The following is a 17,823-nucleotide window of genomic DNA, read 5'->3' as shown; positions in this document are numbered from 1 at the left end:
AGTGAGAATCAGCCGTTGTTTTGGAAATACCCTTGGTTATTCCCTTAGGTCCTTCCCAATTTGTAAAAGTCTGGAGTCTGGGAGTACTTTCTATCCTAGTTTGGTTTCCATGAAGACAACATTTTAAATATCTTAAATGCCTCCATGCCATTGTATCTATTTTGTTATTAAATAAAAGATGTGTCTCTTTTACACTTCCAGAATTATTGAGACAGAAAAGCACAAGCACAGAGGCAAGAGAGAACTATGCAAATAAATCCACTGAAATTTCTTGATTTCCTTTGTTACACATTGTCACAGAAGGGTTCTATATGCCTATAGTATATAGAACTATATACTAAATTAAGGTCATACCTCCAGTATTCCAAATAGCTAAATGTAAAGCAATCCACTAATTTTTGTTTTATTTTGTTTTGCAGCTTTAGAGAAAGAGCTCTGGAATATTTTTTCTTCAAGACGTTTAAAGGGAAATTTGTAGGCTAAAGGATCTTTACCTGATCACAAAAGCAGAGCTTGACAAAACACAAGAATAAAAAGAATGACAGGGTACAGAAGTGGGTCTCTTGAAAAATAGTCAGTGCAGAAGAAAAGCTGTTGTACACAGACCATAGTCTGCACTCACTGAATAGCTTCCAATATAATTCATGCTGCCATGTGATCCATCCTTATAATCAACAGTGAAGAAATCGGAGTAGGGAGAAAAATGGAAGGTTTTCATGGTGAGAGTTTTTAACAAAAAAATAATCAAGCAGTCTACTGAAAATTGTTGCTTGTAAGGAAAGAACATTATTTTCCAAACAAGAAAAAAAATCTGAAAAAAATCAATAGTGCATAGAGAATTTTTTCCAGAAACTGTCATTTCATTTTCTTCATAAAAACACTAAAAATTGTAGAATTATCTTCAGCCATTGTAAGTCTGTTTATTTCCAGCTGCAAATGGTATAGAAATACACAGTGTTCAAAATATGGAATTTATTAAAACGTGGTTAACAGCAATGTGAATTTCAGCCAACTGAAAAGTAAAAGAGAGACTATTAAGCTAGAAAATATTGTTATTTCAACCTCTTTCAACACCATAATTTCAGTCTCTTTACAGAAACTTTAAGGAGATATGAACTAAAAAGAACTGGGCTGTGGTAGTACTGTCAGCTATGCTAATCTGGAGAACAGAATTTTGTTGGGGAGTGTAAATACCTCATGATTTTCAAAAGGAGCTGAATATTCACCTCCTCCCTAAACTCTGGTTTTTTTTGGAGTCAGTGGTAGAGGGCAAGAAGAAGGAGGAGGGGGAAAACAGGAAGGAGGGAGAGAGGAGAACTTTAGAGATCAAAATCACATACCCTTTTGTTTAAATATATGGTGTGTGTGTGTTTAAATATACTGTGTGTGTATATACAGGGTACTCAGTTTATTAGAGCACAGGAATTATAAATCAGTTTTACAGAGCCAAAACTGGTATAATACAAACTTCCAGTTTGTCAGTCTCTTCTCGGAACAGGCTTTACATCAGAAATGTGTCAGTAAAGCTAAAACATTATGAAGATCTGGTTGTCTAAAATGTTTATCATGTTTATTATTGTACCTGTTTCTGCAAAGTTATGGGAACCTTCATTCCCACATAAATCTTCCTTTTTCTACAATTTTCTGAGGTTGTATTAAAAAGCAATATGGTTTCTTAAATTTTCCTAGTCTCATAATTGCTTAGACTACTGTTTTTTCGTTTTGGAGATAAGCCAAAGCTGTAATTAATTATATGCTATACACAACAACTGTCTTAGATCTGTCTTCAAAAGCCAGGTGGAGTTTAAAAGTAAGATCTAAAACTCCCTAAACTGCACCTCTTCCTCAAAGACATTCACAAGTATGCATACTTTCTTTCTTAGTATGGTTAATATGCTGTGAACTCTAGACTCCGTCATAAATAAAAGTGAGAAAATGAAATTAATGTTGCTCTGGGAACCATAACTTCAACATTTTTTGACCATGTGACTCAACTCATTAACTGGGGTTATGGAAGTTTTTGTAACCTATGTACATTCTTGTACATTTCAGGAGGCATGCTTCCATTGTAATGTTTTCAATCAATTTTTAGAGAAGAAACCACAAAATATTTCCAGCTGAAATTTCTGTTACATTTTTTCTTTCTTTTCTCTTGCCATGTCATACCTTTACTTCGTGAGGTTATGTACATCTTGTGTTAGAACTGCTCTATTTCACCTTTTCATCTGGCATGTTTTTGCTCTCAGCTTAACCTGTCTGTAAATTTCTCCCCACCCCTAATTCTTCCAATATCCTTTCTATCCTAATCCTTACTTTCTGCTTAGAGCTAGTGAGGCTGTACTTAGAGTACTCTTTTCAGTGGTGGGCTTCCCAGTACAAGAGACATGAACATTATGGAGAAAGTCCAGCACAGGGCCAGAAAGATGATCAATGAAGTGGAGCATCTGTCTTACCAGCAGAGGCTTGATAATTTACTGCATTGCCCTTGGTTTTCTGTAGGTTCCTGAGTCCTTCTTTCACAAGTTTAGTGTGTGATTCTATTTAAAATCTGTCCCTCCTGACAGACCTGCATATAGCCCACTGCTAAAAACTGAGGGATAAGTCCACAGATTTCTGAATTCAGGGGTGCGCCCTAAGCTTGAAATTGTGAAATTGGTTAAATACAAAATAAAATGGAAGCCATCCTAAGTGTATATATCTCTCAACTTGAGGGTTCAAGAGTTCAATCAGGGTTTAGAAACAAGGAAAGGAAATCTAATCTGAATGCATTTTAGGGCTTGCACTTTGTAGAAACATAACCAGAAGTTTCTGCCTTACAGGCAAGGGTGCAATCTCTGTGCTTGATATTGTATACAGTCAATGTGGTAAGAAGCACTTGGCTTAAAGAGCAGGCTGTGATAGTGGTTTTCCCCTTTTAATCCCTTTACCCACGCACAGAATCGTTTATATGGGCTGTCTCCTCCACGCCATCCAGAGACTTTCATGTGTTTCAAGAGTTTAGCTGCCCCTGGTCTTCTGAGCTGGGGGCAGAATTCCACAAAAACGTTCATTTTTCAGTGACCTGGTCAGACAAGGAAGTCCTGGAACACTCATAGGAGAATCCAAATCCTCTTTTACACCCTCTTTCCAGCATAGAAAAAGCCAGATAGGTTCAGTTAACCTATCCTCTTCAAAAATAAGCTTCTGTGTTCTATTTCATGTAGCTTTATTATCTAAGTAACTTTTTAGAAGAAATGGAGGGCAAGATACTGAAAATGAAAATAACTTCATAGAGCGTGATTTACAAATTAAAAATATCTAAGCATTTTCAGTGCTGTAATCCAAGCAGTAAAATACTTCATTTCACATAGATGCAACTTTTAAATGTAAGTGCTTATCTTCATGTAAAATATAGTGAAAGTCTTTTTTGCTTTCACTGTAGAAGTATTATGGAACAAAGTTTTAATTTAGTTTTAGATAGAATATGCACCCCAGATGTATGTATTTATATTTGAACTTTTATTTTTTTGCCTTTCTCCTCAATTTTAAACATAAAACACACAGGAAAAATTGCTTGGTTGTGGGTTTCCAAGTATGTAAAAAAAGTTTTTGCAGCATCAGAAAATTGTGCCTCCTGCTTTGTATCCACAGCTTCAGGTATGTTGTCAACAGCCATAACGTACAATTTGTCACTTGGCCTTGTCAGTGACTCTGGCTGACAGTAGAGTCACTGCCACACGGCCACACTGCTCTCCAGGGGACCAGAGACACTAACTGAGCCAGCACTGTTGTGAGATATTAAGGCAGTTTTATACTGCAGGTGTCAGTCCACTAAGAAAAGGAGTAGAAACAGAAATTATATACTAAGAAACTTTGAAAAACACTATTTCCTGGGCAGACTCCCCTTGTCTTAGGAATGACGGAGACGGCTGCCATACAATAATTGTGTCTCACCCTACATAGTTGCAGGCATAGTGGCTTTACAATATATAATGTTATTAGGGTTGGACTCTGATATGGTAAATTATGGGGAAAATAGTGGATTAGTCACAGTAAAAATGTCAAAAGCAATAGAGATCATAGTTTAAAAACTCAGATAAAATTCCATACATGACACATGTTTGAGGTCAAATTGCATTTAAGACCACCTATGGTCAATTCTTATTTATTTATGCAGCATAATTTATGGGATTGTATTGACAAATAGAAGACAATACCCTATGCTGGGAATTTACAACGTCAAAAGCCAATCTTGTCACAGGACTTTGTTCAGCTACAAGAGGCCTAAGAGACATGAACATTTTTGCTGGATCCCTCCAACACTCACACGTTCCAAACCCTTGCAGCTGAGCCCTTGATATTGTTCCAGGCGTGCAAAGAGGACTGGAACGTAGCACAACTGCAGCACAGGCAGGAATCAGTCTGGCTTTTCTAATCCCATAACGAGGGCAGAAAGGGGAGTAGTCAGACAGTGATCACCTGTGTCTTGGCTAGCCCTCAGGCTCATGTGGGCTGCGCTTTAGACACAATGTCCAGAATGAAGCTGGTGAAAAACCACTACCATCTGCTGGGACTCAGGCACAGACAGCACTGAAAACAGAGCTAGAGATGCACAGCTTCCTCTTGAAAGATGAGATACTGGTTGAAGGAGCCCATCAGCCACGCGTGTCAACTCCAGCAGTGTTTTGCCAGGGGCGTTAAGGGATAAACTCACAGTTGTAGCTTCCTCATGTTTTCTAAGTCCTGCCATAGGACTTTTTTTTTTTTTTTTTTTTTTTTTTTAGTAAACAAAAAACATCCCTAATACAGTCTTTGGAAGAGGAAGCAGGAAGAACAGATGAATAGGTGAATCTTGTGTAAGACCTTGAGTTCCCAACCCTTTCTACCCTTGCCTTACTCTGATAACTGTGAAATCTGTGCGATTGGCAGAGTACGTGCTAAAAGAAGCAAATACTTTGTGAAATATCCATGTCATTGATAACTTGAGAATTACAATTTGAGTGGCAGCATATGGGGATGTCAATGTTATGACAAGGCATTCTTGGGGTGGGAATACTTGTGATAAAACTTTTTACTGAATCAGTAGCACTGGCAGCAGTGATAGTATCCGAATCAGTTTAAAGTGTTTCCATTGTTTGAGTCAATTGAAAATGGACAAACAGGGAGCCTGATACAACTAAATAGTTATGTTAAATGTTTTATTCATTTTTATTTATTGAAAAGTCATTTTTTGTTCCTCCTCACAAGAAAAATTTCTGAAGGACAGTGAGCTATCATGACGTTGAAAAAATAACTTTGGCAAAGAAAGTTAGTAAAAGACACTTTGAAATTACAGGAAGTTCTCTAGACAGTAATGTCTCTCTTGCTTCTTAAAACATCTGAATTTTGGGCTATTAGTAAAAAAAAAATTACTAGTGCCTGAAACTTATTAATATCTGAATTACTTATAAAACAGTACCATTGCTCTAAAATATTTATATTTATATCCTATCCAAAAGGATATTCCACATCATAAAACATCATGAGCGGTATATAAACTGGGGAAAGTTATCCAGAAGGGGCAGATCTGCTTTCAGGAAGAGGAATCCATCATCAGTCAGTGGGTGGTGAGCAACTGGATTGTGCATTACTTTTTTTTTTCCTTGATATTATCTTTTTTTTTTTACCATTATTATTAATAACATATTTTATTTTATTTTCAATTATTAAACTGTTCTTATCCGAACCTACAAGTTTTACTTTGATTCTTCTCCCTATTTCACCAGGTTAGAGTAGAAGAAAAGAGGAGATGTTCAGCAAGTGGCTGCATGGAGTTTCGTCTCCAGATGGGCTTAAAATGACAACACCCATATATCCATGTGGTCTTTTTGAAGTAAATTCAACCAAGTGAAGTCAGGATAAAACTGGGATACAGAATTCAACAATTTCTAGAGGGTTTTAAGGTCATATAGGGACAATTGGGGTCAAAGAATAAAATAAGATACATAGAGGGAAAAATGCATGAGAGAAAAAGACAACCAACAGAGATGTCAATACAGCTTGAATTGGCCAGGCAGCAGAATTCACAGGAATAAGAACTGGGAATCTTTCTACATGTCACCACTTAGAGACAAAATTTCATTCCAAACCAAACTGCTGTTTTAAATGAAAAGCGTATTTTCTCACCAAGATTAGTATATTACTATCAAGTTGTTTATCAAGTTCTAATAAAAACATTCTGGAAACTTACTGTGGTCCCTAGAGTTGTCTGAAGCATTTCATTCCAGGGTGCTTTAGGAATGCTGATCAGCTGCAAGACTGAGAGAGAAACTTCTGACATATCTGTATGTACCACAAGACTTTCTCCCTAAAGAATCTGTTAAAAAATGTCGTGCATTATAAAAGGAATGCCACAAATCTAAAATTTCATTAAGGGCTTTCAGCGGCATCTTCAGTTAAAAGTCATTATGTAAGATTTCTAGATTGAAGACAATTGTGTCTGTTGGTTTTGATACAAAAATGTGTAGTTATATTTAACAAGCATCCTTACTGGCAGTCATAATGCTATTTGGTAATTTAAGGGAGTGTGTCTGAAACTATGAAACATCATGTCAAAGTCCAAGGTACTGGAAAACATGAATAAGAAACATGACTGCATTTTTTTCTTTGTTAAACAATAGTTGGGAACACCATGATTTCATTTTTTTTACATCTAAATATAGAATAAATGTAATCTCTTTAAAAGACAAATTATATTGTTTTGATTTTTATCTCAATGTATCTATACAAGTTAGGCTTCTATGTCAGAAAAAATCAGCTGAAAAGTTTTAAAACAGAAAGTTGAGATTTTTGCTACATTTAAAGATTCTCCCAATATTAATAGAACCAAGCTTTCCTCCAAGTATTTTGGCACTTTTAGTTCATATTCAAATCACAGAATAAAAAGCACAGAATATTACAGATAATCCTGTCTAATGCTTCATGGCTTTGGCTAATGGAGATGAGTACAGCCAGCAAAACCTTACTCCATTTTCAAGTTTTCCCAAAATATTAATGCAACACCAAGGGTCTTTCAATCTGACAAATATCTTTATTGATGATCTGGGGAAGGAGATTGAGTCTACCATTAGAAAATTTGCTGATGACATCAAAGTCAATCTGCTGGAGAGTTCTGCAGAGGGAAAGGCTGGACAGATGGGCTGAATCCAATGATGTGAGGTTTAAAAAGGCCAAGTGCCAGGTCCTGCACTTTTGCCACAATAATCCCGTGCAGTGCTACAGGCTGGGACAGAGTGGCTGGACAGTGCCCAGGCAGAAAGGGCCCTGGGGACAGTGACAGACAGCAGCTGAACATGAGCCAGGTTGTGCCCAGGTGGCCAAGAAGGGCAAGGGCATCCTGGCCTGTACCAGCAATGGTGTGGCCAGCAGGGCCAGGGCAGGGATTGTCCCCCTGTACTCAGCAGAGTTTAGGTCACACCTTGAGTGCTGTGTCCACGGCTGGGCCCCCAAGTTGAGGATGGATGTTGAGATGCTGGAATGTGTAAAGGGAAGGGCAGCAAAGCTGGTGGAGGGTCTGGAGCACAAGTCCTGTGAGGAGCAGCTGAGGGAGCTGGGGTTGTTTAGCCTGGAGAGGAGGAGGCTCAGGGGTGACTTTATCACTCTCTACAACTCCTTGAAAGGAGCGTGCAGCCAGGTGGGGGTCAGTCTCTTCTCACAGGCAGACAGTGACAGGACAAGAGTACACAGGCTGAAGCTGCACCAGGGGAGGTTTAGTTGGAGATTCGGAAGAAATTCTCAAGAAAGAATGACTAGGCATTGGAATGACCTGCTTAGGGAGGTGGTGGAGTCACCATCCCTGGAGGTATTAAAGGCTGAATGTGTCACTCAGTACCATGGTCTAACTGACACAGTGGTGTCTGGTCATAGATTGGACTCCATGATCTCACAGGTCTTTTCAATAAGTTGATTCTGTGATTCTGTGACAGGAGGAAAAAACCCAAACCAGCAGGCCTGCACTAAAGTCAGAGGTTTTAGTAGAGACCTGTGACAGTGCACTCACCTACCCCTATGTTCCTGGGGCAGCTCTACAATCTCCTCAGGAATTCTCATTAGGCCTGACACTTGGTTAATGGCTCCTGGGCAGTTAAGCCCCCTTGGGCTTATTGGAAACACATTATCCATATCCAGGGGCAAATAACAACTGGAAGGCACCTAGGAGCCCTGGTCTGGCAAGTGGAAGACTATCAACTATTATTAAATATAGACAGGAAAATTTGCGAAATTTTTCTTATGGAGTATTCTTCATGTATATTGAAGTCACAAGCACACCAGAACTGGCTGCTATTGGGATAGAGTTAAATTCTGTTTTTGGTGAAATGCTGTGGTTTGGATTTAGTCAGACATTAACATTGATAACACACTGCTATTTAAGTTGTTGCAAAGCAGGTCTTAATCCACACCAAGGATTTTTTGCTTTGTATACTCCGCCAGAGAGCAGGTTCGTAAGTCTTTGCAAAAGCAGAACCTGATGCTCCATCTTCAAATCGAATAGCATCACATACAGGGAAACCTAGTACAGTTATGGTAAATTTATCAAGAATTGCAATTTTATCCCTGACTTTAACTAAATCTCGTGGCCTGCTTCCTTGTGAAGGTATTGATAGCAGTGTGTAAAGCACAGAATTAGTGCATGGTGGATTTATCCTGGATCGTGAGAGGAGTAATCCCAAGGCCTCTGCCCAATAATTTTCTTAATAACAGTTAACAACATGTTAGAAATAGAGAAAAAGGTTCTGTACTTAGAGAGGTATGTGTGGCACTGCCATTGCTACCTATGAGAAATGGAAAAACTGGAAGTTAAAATTATCCCCATAGCAAACACAGAAAACATCATCTTTGGGCTCAGATGCTGAAAGGGAAAACCTTCACCCACCAGTTCAAAATTGTTAGTCTACAGTAAGAATGTAATAAATTTATTTTATGACTAGGCCTTCTTAGGATGTCTGTCTCCAAACAATAAAATATCAAAATTTCAGCATCAGAAAACTTCCTAGAACATCATTCTCTAAATATGAAAATTTAAACAGTGTATCTTCATGTTTGACTCTGTAAGGAGAACCCAGAACTCAAACAAATACCACCATACCACCATAATTCATTCTATTAGCTTTATTTCCAAACAAACAAACAAACAACAACAAACAAACAGACAAACAAATATTTGTCAGAATGTCACTTCTAAAAAAAGATAAATCAGCTCTTACAGACCCCAGGTAGTAAAGGTAAAGCACAGAACCTTGCCACTGCCTCACTCCTCTAATCATCACAATGTGGGTTTTTTTAAAGTCTAATTTAAATCTTCCTAGATTTAGCTATGGGGTCTGTCTTTTTGAGTGACAATAAAGGAGTTGCTACTTTGCTCCTTTTTTTTACAACATAAACTCTAGTAGTTTTTAAAAGGTCTGAATACCTATAGAAGGAAAGAAAAAGTGGAGAAAAGTACAACTTCCCATTCAGATTGATGCCATACAATCCCAACACTTTGTGAGAATGCAGTTAATAATAAATTAACTGTGATAATCTGTACAACCTGGGCAATGTTTGAAAGAATTTTGAATTTACCTTTCAACAAGATCACTTTTTTATGCATATCAAACCTTTGCCTTGACAGATATATTTCCCCACCCTTTTTCCTCCCCAGTCATCAGCAGGATGTTTCTTATCTCTTTCTTTGTTTTCCTGTTAGACAGTAGGAGTGTTGAATATTTGGAAGCAAAACAAGAGAAGGAAATAAGAGTGGGTTTGATTTTATGCCAACTAAAACTGAAAGCAGATTATCCTGTCCTATCAATCTGATGTCTGTGTTATGGTATTCCATCATAACACCACACCAGAAGACTTTATGGGTGTCTGCTGAGTGGAAGAAGAGTGTTGAAAGAAGGGAGAATAAACCAAAGCTGCTTTCCCTCTCTGACTGTTCCTACAACCCAGAACTGGGTGGCACTGGAACATCGCATCATCTTCTCCAGCTCCATGAGTAACTTATCTGTGGCTCTCACTCTCATCTCTAAAAACTCATTCATTCATTTTTCTGCTGTTTGAGCCCATCACCTACGAAAACTGGGATATAAAAATTTCTGGGTTTTTAGAAAAAAGTTTTTTGCTGATATGCAATTGTTCTGCAGGCTGTCATATATATGTTACATTTGCTACATAAAAGCATGATATGGCTCTGGAGTTGCTTCGTTGATGCAAAAAGAGTATAGTGCAGAATAAAAGGTAATTCTATCTTCCTCACATGAATCCCACCAGTAACTCCAGTTCATAATTACATAACATGATGTCACAATTCAGAAAAAACTTGCACTTAGAGGGAAAGGGCAGTTGCTGCTGTTTCTCTCCAAGAAGTCTTTATTTCCTACACTTTTCTCAGTCTGCAAATATCTTTTGTAGTGCCCATCCTTCAGTTTTGCCAAAATAACCTATGCAGTCAAATCCAAAGCCAAGCATGTCCTTATCAGTCAGCTATGGCCTTACAAAGACAAAATGCAAAATACTTTTCATTCGTGCCTTTTTTGTCTGTTCAGCAGTGAAGCCTACAAGCCAGCTTTTAGCATATATTGTAAATGGAATCCTGAAATATAAACTTTTAGGGTCCTTGAGTATAAATTACAATATATAAATTTTCAATGGAAAAACATTTCAGATAGGATTCTACTGATAAGGCTGTTTAAAAGACATTTGTATTAGTAGTCAGCTTCAAAGCTAATTTGAGTGTTTCTCCTAATACTGACTCATTGTCCCTTTGCCTTCTGAACTGAGTTTGCTCTTGGTTATTCCAGAGACTTTCTGCACAGGTATTTTATATTTTAGACTCAGGAACACTCCTATATCAAGAGTCTGTGCTCTAGGAAACACTAGAGATCTGGAATTTAGTATTCTCCTCCCACCTCTATCAGTGGTCTGATAGGTTAGTTCTAACCAGTTTGCCTAGCAATGTCTGTTCCTCTGCAATCTGAGGCTGATGACACTTTGTAAAATACTGTGAGAGGTATTGATAAAAATTACTTACAAAAAGCAGTAAGTGCTTTTCTTATGGTAGAAGTTATTTTCAGTAATATGACCTAATATTTGCTGCTTAAAAGCATCTTATTTTTACAAATTCCCCTTTTCCTGAACCGTTCTTCCTCCTGTTGCTAGAGATAGCATCTTTATACTTTTGATGCTGCATGTAAGTATCAGACATTACTACTTTTAGTCAACCTGACCCATTCTTTCTATGAAACTTTCTTTTCACGTGGAAAAGGAAAATAAGTGATTTGCCTTTTTTTTTTTTTTTTTTAATTGACTGAAATACTGCATTGATGGACATAAGGCTTGAAAGTAAGTTTGTTAAACTGTTTTTGTTTTTTTTTTTTTCAGTAATGTGTCTAATTATATGTAAAACTTAAGTAGATATTTAGGCTGCCAACGACACTTAAGACTGGAATCTGTCCATACTGAAGTCACTAGGGGATTTCTATGATTCTATTTGCAGTATGAATCTCAGAGTGACATTTTGTCAAAAAATCTTGGGTATTCAGATTTCACACACATAATATTTCCTTCTGATTTATGGGTTTTACTTTTTCCATTTTTGTATCTGCTGCACCTACCTTTTTCTACCCTGCCCTAGTAGAAAGGAGGGAAGCAAGGAAAAGAACAAACTCTGTGTTTTCTAATTTCTATAAGGCTTTACTGGATGAAAAGGACTGATATTCTGGTATGGTAACTGATCATTGTTGTCTGTCTTTTGAGATTAGAATGGATCCTTGGGGTACTCATAAATACGTACTCACACTGGCAAGAGATAATTAAGGTTTCTGCACTCACCAAAGTCCCTAAATTACTTCAAATGACTAAGTAGAGGGAATATTATCACAATATCATAATGAACATATATTTTGTTCAAACAGAAAGAGTATGTCTTCTGGGCACACTAAAAGAGAAAGATGACATACAATCATAATCCTATGCCCAGTGTTGTCACACAAACTAGGATCAGTTCTGTTTTCTTCCAGTGACACTAGACATTGATGTGGATTTCCATGAAGGTATAATTTCCTTGAAAAGAATGTCACACTGTTACTTGCTTCTCAAAAACGAGGACAATAATTGGTAAAGCATTATTAACATAGCAGAATTCTTTCCCCTCAAAAGTGAATTCTTCCTGGACATCCCTAGCATAATGAAATTAATCAGTGCTCACTAGTGATTAATTTTCTTCATTAATGTTAACAGCTCCAAGTACCCTACTAGCAGGCCACTGTTCTGGTGATGTTCAGAGGACTGTTCCTCTGGATATCTGCCTTTAATCTGTGTCCTGTACTTCCAGTTACAACCTCATCACTTCTGAATGTTATCTGTTTGAATATTTTGATATGTGTATGTAAACATCTCTTGTTAATAAATTACTACAACAAACATGAACAGGACATATGAAAAACCAACTAAGAAATGGTTGGCACTTCCTTAAAATTCAAAACCACACCAGTTTATTAAAAACAACTCCTCCAGAATGTGGCCATAAGGAAAGAGTTTAGCACAATCTGTTCATCTGCATAATTAGTAATTGAGGACCTGAGAACAGTTGGAACATTGCTGTGGGCAAGCCAGGTCAGATCACTGATAACGTAAATAACAAAGATTCAGATTTCCAAAAACTACAAACATCAGAATGGAACTAACAACAACTCTAGTAAGACAGAAAACAAACAGAAAGACAGATAATTCAGGGGGCCACGAAGGGCCTTAAGACTACTGGAAAAAAAAATGACCAGTGTAATATAAGTTTAATCTGAGGCTTAAAAGAAACATGAAGAGAGCATGGGAAAGGGATGGGGGGAATGGGGGAGAGGAGGAAAAGGAAGGGGAAAAAAAAGAAGATACATGAGAAAACACATTAAACTAATTTACTTATTATTTGCACAATGATACAAGTATGTGAATAATTCTGTCAGACACACATAAGCAAGTATCCAGTTTTAGAAAAAATAACAATTCTGTTTATTACTGTTTATAACAATATAATAGTATGACTAATAACTTCAGGAGCAAAACTTTTGTAGGGAGAATGGAATCCTTTGCTTTCACCAGACCATAGTGAAAAAGCATGGACCATACAAAGCCCTGCAAGGCCACATGTTCCACTCTGGGAGAAGAGTAATATAGTGATGCATTAATCAGCTGCAGATTCATTCTTTCCAGTGATTTAGTTTGATGCATCTTCATTGGATGCATGCATGAGGAGACCAAAAGGTAAATTCTCCTTCCTGTCTCTAAACCTTTCATACAATGGCATCAGTTTATAGCCTTGTTTCTTATGCCCAGTACAAAAGCATTATCCAAATTAACTGGCTATCAGGATGTAATTTATGGGTATTTATTTATTTCATCTTCCTGGCAAATCATAAGTAATAATGGCACAAAATTCCGTTTCTTTTTTAACAGAAGGACAGTTTTGCATAGGATCATAAGACTACTTTTTTTGTTAAATACGAATATCTGTTTGACTATTCATCAATGTTTGATTGATATATAAATCCTTGATGATTCAAAATGTCGAAAAAAAGTAAAAGAGGACGCTAGGTTCTCTCCATTCACAAAAATCAAGATTATTCATGTTACATTCAGGTGACATAAAAAGTAATATCTGAAGGCAACACTAAGTTTGAAATTCTGTCCCTTTCAGGAATATTATGTTATTTGTAATTGGATAAAAATAGTGTTTGGAGCTCTAACGTCTTTGTCCCTTGGTGGGTAAGCTAAAATATTAGAGCAATGGAACAACTGGGAAACAAAAAATGCCAGAAAGATGAATATAAAAATTCAATGGTACATATATTCTCTGCAACAGATTTCACTGCTGTGAAAATCTGTTGCAGAGAATATAAATGCCTTTCATTAAATCATTAAACTACAAATTCTACTGTTCTTATTTTAATTACAGTTAATAACCCTAAATATATATGCTTACTACATGCAAATGCTGTCAGGTAGGATCTGCAAACACTTGCTTATCTCTATTCTCCCAAACTCAAATTCAACAGGTTGTTAGCCCAATCTTTTGGTCAGAGGCTAGAAATGGGCATATAAAAACTATGAGAATGGCTGAATGTGGAGAACCATACAGCACACATATGAAGTTCTGAAAGGAGAAAGTTTATAAATTCTTTCTAATGGTGGAAAAATACATTACTAGTAACCCTGAGGGGAAAAAAAACCCCATACTATGTCCTGCAAAATTTTCTTAACACAGGTGGGATACTGGATTCCCCATTTTGCTTTAAGGAGCAGTTATAGACTCTAGTTTGAAATACAGATTAAATGTACCATCTAGATGCACATTACTTTTAATACAGGAAAACTTGGTATGTGTGATACCATATTTTGCTGTTAAGTTGAAATAACAAAGCATCAGATATCCCTCTCACTCTTGCTTCAAATTAAGCCATTAAAGGAGTAATTTTAAGAGTATGTTATTGTTATTATTGTTACAGTCAATTTTATTGTTACAGCAATTTTAAGAGTATGTTGTTGTTATTGTTACAGTTATTGTTTAAGAGGTTAATTATTCAAAAGGGGTTCTTAGAAGGTTGTTATTAGTATTATTATTGTTGTCGTTAATAGTAATAGTAGTAGTAGTAGTAGTAGTATTAATAACCATTTAAATGGATATTAACCCTATAATTTATTTACTCAGTGAGGATCTCCTGGTCCCTCAAGACTCTCAGCTCATTCTGTTGAAGGAAAAATATTGAAATAATTTAATTGATCAATAGTCCAATTAAAATATTTACATAGGTCTCATATGAAGTGTAAGACCATTCAAATCATTCTACCTTTTAAATATTATTCATGTCACTCTCATTAGACTTTTGTAGAATTACTTCATACCAGTACAATTTTACATACCCCAAATAACTCCATATGGTTTTTTTTACCTTTCCACCACATATAGTGTGAAATATCTCTGATAATGCTTGATATCATGGTTTAAACTCCACTGGCAACTACTCAACACAAAGCTGCTCACTCAAAACTTCTCTGGAAAAGGGAGGAAAATGAAAAATAAACCCTGTAGGTTGAGATAGACAGCTTGATAATTAAAATAAAGTAATAGTTAATAACAATAAAGAGGAGGAGGAGGAGGAGGAGGAGGAGGAGGAGGAGGAGATGAAGAAGAAGATGAAGAAGAAGAAGATGAAGAAGAAGAAGATGAAGACAAAGACGACGAAGATGAAGACGACGAAGATGAAGACGACGAAGACGAAACAATTGTTCTCAATCCATTGGCCAATGCCATGCCCCATCCCCAAAACCTAATCAGCCTCTCCTCTGGGTAACTCACAAAATTTATAGACTGGGCATGATGTTCTAGAGGATGGACTATTCCTTTTATTAGTTCGAATCACCTGTCCTGTGATTCCTTTTGCTTCCTCACAGCTTTCTTTTTTCTACCTCCTCACTGGCAGAGCATAAGACACAAAATAGACCTTGACTTAGGATAAACACAACTTAGCAATAACCAAAACATCAGAGTATCATCAACATTATTCTTACACTGAATCCAAAACACAGGGCTGCTCCAGCTACTGCAAAGGAATTAACTCTCTTTCAGATGAAACCAGGACTCTTGGCCAGCTTGATAATCTTCTATGATGAAATAACCATTTGATAGATGAGGAGAGAGCAGTGAATATTATCTACATGGATTTCAGTCCATGTTTTGTCACTGTTTCTCATGAGATCTTTTTAGATAAGCTGTGGATATACAGGCTGGATGAATAGGCAGTGATGTGGATTGAAAAGTCTCTGAATGGCTGGGCTCTGAGTGGTGATCAGTGAGCACAAAACTGGCAGTCATTAATTAGAAGCGAACCCCAGGAGTCAGTGCTGAGTCTGATCCTGTTCAACATCTTCATTAATGTTTTGGATGATGGGACAAAGCGTACACTCAGCAGTTTGTTGGGTACACAAACCCAGAAGTAGAGACTGATATACCAGCAGCTCACCCTGCCTCCATATTCAGCACCTGAGGGATCATTACAGGGTGGAGAAATGAACCAACAGATATTTCAAGAAGTTGAACAAGGAGAAGACCCAAGTATTACACTGGGGAAAGGACAATCAAATATACCCATATATCCTAAGGGTCATCTGGAACCCATTTCAGAGCTATTGTAACAGCAGACTTTTCTCACAAGTCACTTTCATTCAACAAGTGGAAAAATGGCCACCTGTGACTTCTGTGAAACTCTCTTCACTTTCTAGGAATATAACATACAGCCAGAAAGGGCACTGCTAATCCGTTTACAACAAGGATTATGTAAGTTTTTCAAAACACTCAGTTTACAAGAAAGATAGTTCCTAAAATACCCAAGGTATGTCATGTCCCATCTAGTCTTCAGACGCCAAAACCACACATAGCTATGGATACTTTTTTCTCATAGTGCAACTGATTCTACATGCTAATTTTCTGTTTCTGTACTAAATTGTCTAATTTTTTAAATAAATGAATACTTATGCAAATTAATGTGCACTTACAATTTTTACACATTGTTGCCATGAGGTTTTTTCCTGGTTTGCCGAGTGTTCATGTTGAAGGAGAGACGTGCAGTCTCTCACGCTCGTGAATGTAAACACTGGCCATGTTTTGCTAACTGTCTTTCATTGTTTAAATGTTTCTGGATGGGAGGAGAAAGGTGATTGACAGTTGGCTTGGCCAATGTGGATTGAGAAGTGGAATTCCATCCTCCAATCCATGGGCTTCATAGGAAATGTATAAAACCGGATTTTTGTAAATAAATGTGGTCTTCCTGCCCTGCTCTGCTGAACCCAGAACTGTGTCCCTAGTCTCTCTCTGGTCAGGCCCCACGGTGATATCACATATTGTTTCTTAAATCCTGTCAAGATTTTATGAATCTCAAATCTATTCCTGGGTACCCAAGGGCAGCCTATACTTCCTTGAATATAACGTTTTAGTTAAATTACATTTACAGTGAACTCAGCACTTACTCATGGATGCAGTCTTCAGTCTGGTTTTGGTTTTGGGGATAATTTGTTTATTACAAGTCTGCCAGATCCATTCATCTGTGATCAAGACAAGCCACCTGTCTGGATGGAAGAAGACGATGGTGTACATGAAGACCCATATGCATGAAGTATACACAGAAGAGGTTGTGGACTACTTTACTGTTAATTCACAACTTACAATTACTGAATTCAAGCCCAGCCAGGTCAGAAACTAAACAAGAACGTGGGACTCCTATTCTTTGGGTTACTCTTGTTTTCAGCCACCACATTTAGTTTTCCCAGTTTAATGGGAATTACCATTCCAAAATAACTGAAAGGGATTTTGTTAGAAGAGACAGTGGAAAAATGCATTGTCAGGGTTGTATTGGTTTGGAAATACCATCAGAATCTTATTTCAAAAGAGAGCCAAATTTACATTAAGGAGGAGGATGTTTAGAGTAGACTAGGTGGACCAAGTCAGCTGGCTGTGTACTATATGTAATACAGATATTGGGAAGAGAGTGGAACAGGTAGGGTTGGAAACTATAGAGATACCTGACATTCTGCTTAATGGAGAGGAAACATTTTTCACGTATGTCAGCCTGTGCCTTCTGAACTCAAAGCAAACTAGAGGCCATGAGCACCTGTTATTGCTGAAGATCCGCTGGCACCTTTTCCAGTAGTGGAGAATATTACCTCTAGTGTCTTGGGCAATTTTCAACAATAGTAATTATGCTCTGCCAGCACAATTTCCCTTGGAACTGCAATTGAAGCACATATTTTTTACTTCCTCCTCCTAAAAAGAGTGTTTTG

Source organism: Prinia subflava, chromosome Z, assembly GCF_021018805.1.
Source record: "Prinia subflava isolate CZ2003 ecotype Zambia chromosome Z, Cam_Psub_1.2, whole genome shotgun sequence".
In the NCBI taxonomy this organism is placed as follows: Eukaryota; Metazoa; Chordata; class Aves; order Passeriformes; family Cisticolidae; genus Prinia; species Prinia subflava.
The sequence above is the reverse complement of the archived record's forward strand: the minus strand, read 5'-3'. Positions refer to the sequence as shown.